Here is a 7,880-nt window from a genome sequence, read left to right as displayed (position 1 = left end):
ACAGTTATTAAAAGAAGAGGGAATGTTTCCCAGTGGGAAACATGACCGTGTTCCAACTATTTTGAGATGTGTTGCTGCCATCAAATTCAAAATTATTTTTTTTTTTTTTTTTTTTTTTTTATACTAAAAATGGTACTATTCTCCACCTCCCCTGCATTCTTCAGATATCATTCAGTGTAAGTCATATTAGTAAAGCTCCTGCCCTGAAGTTGATGTGTTTTCACTTTGAAAGACAAAGCTATTCAATATGCTGGACATATTAGAGAGACAAACAGAAATAACTGGAGTCTCTGATTGAGTTAAACAAAATGTCCAAACCTTTAAATGCATTCTCCTGTGAATATAGCTTGAAAAAGTGTGAGCTCACATTACAGTCAAGGTATTTTAATATTACAATTCTTATCACAACCAGATGACTGGAACACTACTTTTCTTTATTCCTGTTACAGTTCCAGATACAAAATTTCATGACCAGAACTGAAATCGTCTGGGTTTGAGGCTGGAAAGCAGACTATTCAGAATGGCATACATACATGCAGCTCTCCTGCATAGCGCTGCATCAACATAAAACCTGTCAGAACCTTATGTCCAACAGAATACTTTAACTATGTAAACAAGACTCCACCATGTCTGTGTTCCTTAGAGTGAAAGACATCATGTGTTTCAGGATCTCATTCAAAATCAGGATCTGTGTGACCTGTGGGACCTAGTCTGACATAATGGGCATGGAGTCATGCATGTATTCAGTCAACCCAGTGGTGCAAAGGACATTTTGATGTCCATGTCAAACACAGCTGCTTTTGCACAGGAAGTCAGGTCCTATGTATACCTCTGCAGCCCTGCAGCTGTCTCAATCCTATTATGCCTTAGGTACACTGAAACATAGTTTTCATTGCAACGTAATAATCCACAGAGTGAAATCTTAAAAAAGAAATTTTAAAATGAAAGTCCTAGCATTCCTTGAAGGAATGCATATCACCAGCCACTTTTCATGCTGGAATTTTAGACTAAGATCATCCTATGTTGAATAATGGAGTTATAGCAATTTTGGTAAAGCCTTGAAAACAACGTTATGAGCCCCTGTTGTGAGTGACTCTAAGCTGCTACATCAGTTTTTATCTATCTGTCAAATTGTCTGAGTTATAGCCATTGTGTGTTAGCTAAAGTCAATTAGCTTTGATGGTCATCTTTGTCAGGTTTTGTGTTCCTTTTATATTTTTGTGTTGTGATTCTGGTTTCTTTTGGTTTATTGTCTTTTGTTGCCCATTTATGTCATCATTCACTTATTATCAGTCAGCTCTTGGTTACCTGCCATGTCCATCTCCACCTGCTCTCTTGATTCTCACTCACCTTAGCCCACATCCCCTAATTGTGCTCTGCTGTTTAAAACCAGGTCATATCCTCCACTCACTTGCTGGTTCATTGTTCAGTTCATGTTGTGTCCGGTCATGTCTTGGTTGTCCTGTTCCTGCCTTAGTTCTTGGATTGAGTTTTTGTTTTATGTTGCTGCCTCGTCAGCTCTTTGTTTTTTTTATCCTTTTTTTAAAATAAATTAGGTTATTTATATCATGAATCTGCGCTCTGGGTTCGCCTCCTTTTCCCCACATCTTGACAATCTTAAATTGAGTTCAGAAGGTAATCTGTCGTAGATATACATGCAGTGATTAGTTTCATTAAAATCCATCCAGTGCATTATGTAATACAGTATTATACAGACAGACAGAGTTTACTTCAAACTGTTAATGGTAGAAATTCAAACAACAAAGACATTGTGCAATCTGTTAGTGCTCAGAATATGTATTAGGGATCAGTCTCATCTACTTCCACACCAAGTTTTAGCTCTATATCTGTAGAACTGACAGATTGATAACCATTTTTGTGTTTTCAGCTGGCTGTGGCAACCATCTTAAATCAGTCTTACTCCAGCACTGATTAGTTGTAGATGTCAAAGGCAAATTTATTTATATAGCACTTTTGAGCAACGAGGCAGTTCAAAGTGCTTTACAGCATGAAAACACAAAAATACAGTCATCATGAAAACACACACAATAATATAAAACGCTAAATTAAACTTATCTAAAACATGAGCTACAATAAAGTTAAAAGTGAAAGTGAAATTTATTTATATAGCACTTTTCAGCAACAAGGCGACTCAAAGTGCTTTACAACACAAGAACAAAATTACAGACAAAGTTACAGACAAAATACAAGAGAGAAAACTAAACGAAACAACAATCAGGAAATAAAAACATCAATGCAGTATAATACTAAGAGGTACCAAAGAAGGCCCACTAACAGCCAACATGATATGATAATACTAAGGAGGTCAAAGTTACAGAATCAAACACAGAGATAATCTAAATAAGCCAAGATCTAGAACATGATAATGCTAATTAAGGTACAAGGTACAAGATAACTAAGCTAGAACATGGCAATGCCAACTAAGGTACAGGATAACTAAACTACTAAAACATGATATCACTAAACTAAGGCACAAAAAATCTAGCTAACAGTGCCAATGCTAAGATAATTAAATTGATAGAAATAAAAACATCAGTGTGGTATAATACTAAGAGGTACCAAAAAAAGGCCCGCTAACAGCCAATATGAATATGATAATGACAAAAATAATAATATACTAAGAGGTACAAAAAGAAGGCCCGCTAACAGCCAACATGATATAATAACTAATTGTACAGACTAACGCTACCGAACTAACTAAAGGTACCCCAGGCCCGCTATCCAGCCGAAGTAAGAATGACTAACTAAGATAAAGAAAGAGGGAGGGAAGGGAGGAAAAAAAAAGAAAGAAAAAAAAAAGCAGGTATGCATATGAGAATGTGTGTGTATGTTTCCAGACGGTAGGAAGGCGGTGTGTGTGTGTGTGTGTGTTTGCAGAAAAGTCCATGAATGTTCACAGGCAAAGGAGGGACGAAGACCTTCTGTTGACATAAATTCCAGGGAGAATTGATAAGACTTTGACCTTCAAGGTCACGTTGGGAAGCCAAATGTAGATAATAACAGAGTTGTTTTGGAACAGGCTGACTTTGTTTTGAGTCTTCCTTGAAGTCTTTGCTGGTACATTCTCGAATCCAAATAGCCGAATTTCAGCCGAATCTGTTGTTCCAAAACGAGCAGCTTCTCCAAGATTTTAACTTTTTCCATATTCTGAGTCCAGAAATTGCATTTAGTCCAGAGGCCATTGTCTTTGATGATGGAATATCAGCCAGTTTGGAGTAATTTGCAATTTCGCTCCTGTTTACAGTCTGAGTGCTGGTCGATCCGTGAACCCATCAACAAATTTGACGTTAATCCAGGTAACTACCTGGTCCAAACAGCAGAAATCCTGTTATCAAAAACCCAAATATGTAAGGAACCTCCACGTTGGTAGGTACACAGTCTTCCACTCCTGCCAGGAATCCACTGTATATCCAGCGAGATATATCCCGAGAATGGACTCTCCTTCACCCAGTCGAGAAAATTTGATCAATTGCGTTGAGAGACCAGCTGATCAGATCCATATTCCTTAAATTTTGGAAAATATATAAAAAGAGGCTTCGAAAAAGAAAGCAGAGGGGGGACACGAAGAGACAGAGAGAAGAATACGTCCGCCTTCCACCATGGCAAAAAAAAAATAAAAATAAATAAGCAATAAGCAAAAAAAAAGTAGCATAAACAGATGAAAAACTGAGCTAGGAAACTAGGATGTAAAAAGCTAAACTAAACCTATCTAAAACAAGTCATACTAAGTCACACTGAAGGTAAACTGAGGAAGATATAAGATAGATACTAAGATACAAAGATATAATAAACTGATAATAACCTAACATAAACTAAACTAGGATTTAACAACCTCATCTGAACAGATCAGAAATTATAAAAGCTAAGATATACTAAACTAAAATAAACTAATGGTACCAGAAGGCTAACTAAGAGTACCAAAGGCCAACTCAGAGTTACAACAATTTAATAAAAGGCCAACAAGAGGTGTCAGAAGGTTTCATAAAAAACAAAAACAAATAAACAAACAAATCCAAAACAATTATTATTTATAAAATTTATTAAAATTTGTTCATTGCTTAATGAGATATTTCGGTAACAGACAGACACACATAGCCATTGAGAAAAACAGATTTGCCCTCTATTTCCTTCTGGTGGCAGGTGATAATGAAAGAGTAATGAAACAACATAAACTGGATAAATATTTTTTATTTGAATGATAACTTGGACTTTGTTTTTAATAGAGTGCCCTGACATGACTTTTGTTGTAAATTCGTACTAATTAAATAAATTTGAATTGAATCAGCAAAAATACATATGTGTAAAACATGCATGTGTACTATTTATGCTTATTCAGAGCTGGTTGAAAACACTACAGTGCTGAGACCCAACAACACCAGTGACTATAGAGCTGTAAAGTGATGTCAAAAAAACTATTTTGCCATGATAAAAAAGCAGTTTGCCATGTATTTAATATGGCTGCATGCATTCAGTACACCCAGTTGGTTGTGTACCACTTAAATAAACCAAAAAAAACAAGGAGCTTGATGTCCCTTGCTCGGATGTGCCTCAGGGGCTCATTGGCAAGAGCATGGTGACTGGGTCTCTACCCACAATGCCTGGTTGGGCTTAGTCTGAATGAGCTACTTGGGTTCACCTTCTTGTGGGCCTACCACCTGCAGGAGGGGTCAAATGTGTTGGGTGCAGTGTGCTATGGGTGGTAGCTGAAGGCAAGGGTCTTGGCACTCTGATCCTAGCTTAATGAAGCTGGTTCTTGGGACATGAAATGTCACCTCTTTGACGGGGAAAGAGCCTAAGCTTGTGCATGAGGTTAAGCGGTACCACCTAATTATAATCTGGCTCACCTCAAAGCACAGCTTCAGTTCTGGAACCAATCTCCTTGAGAGGGGCTGGACCTTGTTCCAGTCTAAAATTGCCCATGGTGAGACAGCGGGCAGGTGTAGGCTTACTTAAAGCAGGCTTGGTGCCTGTTTGTTAGAATTTTCCCTGGTGGTTGGGAAGGTATTCAAGTGGGGAGATGGGATCTAACTGTTGTTTGTGCTTATGCACCAAACAACAGTTCAAAGGACTCCATCATTCTGCTTGGGAAATTCATTGCCCACATGGGTAGCGACAGGGTAACTTGGAGGGGCATCAATGGAAGGAGCAACCTCTTTAATCTGAACACAAATAGTGTTCTCTTGTTAGACTTCTGTGCTAGTCACGGTTTGAACATAAAGGGACAATACATGCACTCGGCATCAGACCACAGAGACTAGACTTTGTGGTACTGTCATCTGATCTACGGCTGTATGTTTAGGATACTCAAGTGAAGAGAGAACAGCTGTCAACTGATCACCACATGGTGGTGAGTTTGATCAGATGGCAGAGGAAAATGCCAGACAGACCCGGTAGACCAGATCTTCAAATCCCACCTCTGAGAGAGCTTTAACCGCATCCCAGTGGGTATATTGAGTCCAAATGGCCCATGTTCTGTGCCTCCATTGTCAAGCATCTGCCCTGTGTGGCTGCAAGGTTGTTGGTGCCTCTCTTAGTGGCCATCCTCAAACCCATTTGTGGTCATCCTGGGTGAGAGATGTCGTCAAGCTAAATAAGAAGTCCTAACAGGCCTTGTTAGCTGGTAGAACTCCAGAGGCAGCTGTGTGGTATCAGCCGGGCAAGCAAGATAGAGCCCTGACTGTTGCTGAGACAGAGGCTCGGATTTGGGAGGAGTTCAATGAGGCCTTAGATAGACACTCTTGATCAGCCCAGTGAAGATTCTGGCAAACTATCAGGTTGCTGAGGCAGGAGAAACACTCTACCAACACTGTGTATAGTGGAGGTGTAATGCTGTTGACCTCAACCAGTGATGTCATTTGGCAGTGGAAATAATACTTTGAACACCTTCTCAATTTCACCAGCACATCTTCCATGAAGGAGGCTAAATCTGGGGACTTTGGGGTGGGGTCTGTCCATGACTTGGGCTGAGGTTGGAGATGTATTTAAGAAGCTCTGTGTCAGCAAGGCTCTGGGGGTGGATGAGTTCTGCCCTGAGTTCCTCAAGGCTCTAGATCAGGGGTGTCAGACTCCAGGCCTCAAGGGCCACTGTCCTGGGAGTTTTAGGTTTTTCTGCTCCAACACACCTGATTCAAATGGTTTAATCACCTCCTCACCAAATCATCAAGTTCTCCAGAAGCAGAAGCAGAAGTCATTCATTTAAAGCAGGTGTTGTAAAGCAAGGACGCATCTAAAACATGCAGGAGTGCGGCCCCCGAGGAATGGAGTTTGACACATGTGCTCTAGATGTTGCCGTGCTGTCTTGGTTGACATGTCTTTGCAATGTCTCATGGACATCGGGGGCAGTGCCACTGGATTGGTACTGATGTAATGGTGCCATTCAGATGTTTAATTTTTAAGACTGCTGCTGCCCAATTGTAGCAGTCATCTTCAACCTTCATGACAGTTGTATCTCGGGTTTTCTGTCGTCTCTGATCATGCTTCCGATGAATCCCACTATCTTTATTCCCTATTCCTTCTAAAACTGAGGATTCTTGAGTAAACCAACCTAACCAGTGCACATGCTTGTATTGATGTGGCTTGTGAGCGGTGTTGGTCACACCGCTCCCAAGCAACAACTTTGGTCTGCATCATTCGTGTTATTTAGTTTTAACAAATTTTAAGTTATTTAAATAAAATAGGCTTTTATAACTGATGAAAACAAACAAGTGATTTGAACAGACAACTTTTAAAGGTTGTAAAGAATTTTGTTTTGTGTTTTGTACATTTTTTTGTTATATTTGTTTTTTTTTTTTTTTTTTTATTAAAGTTTCATCAAAAGTTAAATCCTGTAGTCATTTCTGTTTATTTCTCAATAAACAGAAATTATATGTAACTGAAATGTGTAGAATATAAAAAAGTTTAATTAGGAATTAAGTCTAAGCAGGAATTCAATATGTTTATACATTTTCTTACTAAGTGGAGGCACCCACCATTTAAACATTTAGTTATTAATAAAAGATAATACAATCCAGGTTATTCTCAAGTCAGTACAGTCCATTATAAGTTCACAAACTCAGAACTACAAAATCCCATTTAACTTCTGATTTAATAATATAGCTACATGGAACAAGTGCTATATTTGTCCAGTAGTTCATGAGGTGAACACACTCTTTCACACTCACACAAGCAAAAACATAATTGTCTGCCTTTGCCTTTGAAATCACACCAAATAGCTGATACTTTATCACTGCCCTTGTCCAACATGGACCTGTTTATAAGAATTAATTCAGAAACAAGTGTCAGAGTTTTGGTCTGTCCAGGATCTCATTTGATTTTTTCCTTTTTCCTGTCTTCTCTACAGGTGGAGAGCAGACTCAGAGCAGTTCCTCAAGCGCTCTGCTGATAGCAGCGCACTTCTCTCTCTTAACATGATTGTCCACAGATGTGGTTTAATGACACACCTGCTAATTAAGACTGAGCTGAGACACAATTTCTCGTTGGACAGTTGAAAATCACTCACTCTCCGTGGCATGAGTGATTCCTCCTTTACTTGTGGATACTGCTCGAAGAAATCAACTACCTCCTACCTGCCAAAAATAAAAAGACGTCATATCAGCCAACTTACTTGAAGTCATCCTGCCATTCTGCTCTCACTCGTTACTCTTGTCCACCACTTTCCACCTTGTTTTTCTCCATCCTGAATATCTGGAACTTGCCACCTCAGGAAACCTGCGAAAACAAAAATAATTGTATGAAACAAATGATCTTATAATTTTTTTGGGAGGGAAACATACTTATTGAAAGGAAAGATCCTTACCCTTCATTATATTCCCCTGCAGACTGCTCCATTCAGAAGACCTCAAACTACTACAGTTCCCCTT

General features: G+C 39.0%; 1 long non-coding RNA gene and 1 pseudogene across 1 annotated transcript; one reads left to right on the top strand and one right to left on the bottom strand.

Moving 5' to 3' along the window:
• Positions 1 to 1,362, bottom strand: part of LOC119616651 — a 23,065-nt pseudogene extending 21,703 nt beyond the window's left edge.
• Positions 1,363 to 2,279: 917 nt separating this feature from the next.
• Positions 2,280 to 2,575, top strand: LOC119616644. The gene is made up of 2 exons (XR_005232613.1): positions 2,280 to 2,398; positions 2,447 to 2,575. It is a non-coding gene; the product is annotated as an uncharacterized LOC119616644 (long non-coding RNA).
• The last annotated feature ends 5,305 nt before the right edge of the window (positions 2,576 to 7,880 follow it).

Source organism: Kryptolebias marmoratus, linkage group LG21 (genome assembly GCF_001649575.2).
Source record: "Kryptolebias marmoratus isolate JLee-2015 linkage group LG21, ASM164957v2, whole genome shotgun sequence".
Taxonomy (NCBI): domain Eukaryota; kingdom Metazoa; phylum Chordata; class Actinopteri; order Cyprinodontiformes; family Rivulidae; genus Kryptolebias; species Kryptolebias marmoratus.
This window is presented reverse-complemented; position numbering and strand designations above follow the sequence as displayed.